Raw genomic sequence first — 887 nt, 5'->3', positions numbered from 1 at the left:
ACATGCATATCCACACACGCCCCATGTGCACAGGTCCAGCACCTGGCTTGCCTGCCCATGCCAGCACAGCCCTGGTGTGTACAAAGGCAATGGTTGTTTCCCCTTCCACTTGAGAGCTGTCTTCAAGCCTCAGGCCTCCAGCCCTCCCTGCACCCTGCACAGGCTGCCTTTGCTTATCTTGCTGGAGCTAGTCTCAGACTTTCTCCTGGGAGTCCTATTTTGCCCTGTGACTAAGCATGGACTCAAAAGATTCATCTGGGTGCTGTGAGTGGGGCTAGTGAAGAGGCTATTGCAACAGTCCTGGCAAGTGATGATGCTGGCACAGAATGGGCTGGTGGCAGTGGAGAAGGTGAGAAGTGGGTAGATTCTGAGACTAATCTGAAGCTGGATCAGGAGCAGTGCAGGCAGCTTGAATGCAGTGGGTAAGAGAGGGAGGGTCAAAGTGATATGGGTTTTAGCTTGAGTAGCTGGAAGGGCTGAGCTGATATTACCTGAGATGGGGGACATGGCGGGGAGTGGGGTTAGGGGTGAAAGTGCAGGTGTGGATGGACATGAAGAGTCTGGCATTAGATGTGTGAGTGGAGAAGCTGGGGGGGCAGCTGAATACGGGAATCTGGATCTCAGGGCAAGGAGGCGAGTCCAGAAGTGTGATCATGCATGGATCTAGCACGGCAGGTGCCAGAGAGGAGGAGAGATGGGCTCTTTTGAGCTGGGGCCTGTGGAAACTCCTCAGCCCAGCCCCCATCAGAGTTCACCTCAATTTCTGGCCCTCAAGCCTGGCTCATGCTACTTGCCCTGCCTGGAATGCCCACTCCTTCTCCTCTTCCCCTAAGCCATGCAAGGCCTGCTCTTCTATTGTCCTCACCTTGAAAGCCCTCCACAATGGC

This window comes from Aotus nancymaae, unplaced genomic scaffold (genome assembly GCF_030222135.1).
Source record: "Aotus nancymaae isolate 86718 unplaced genomic scaffold, 86718_ANA_hifiasm-v0.15.2.pri h1tg000058l, whole genome shotgun sequence".
In the NCBI taxonomy this organism is placed as follows: domain Eukaryota; kingdom Metazoa; phylum Chordata; class Mammalia; order Primates; family Aotidae; genus Aotus; species Aotus nancymaae.
This window is presented reverse-complemented; position numbering follows the sequence as displayed.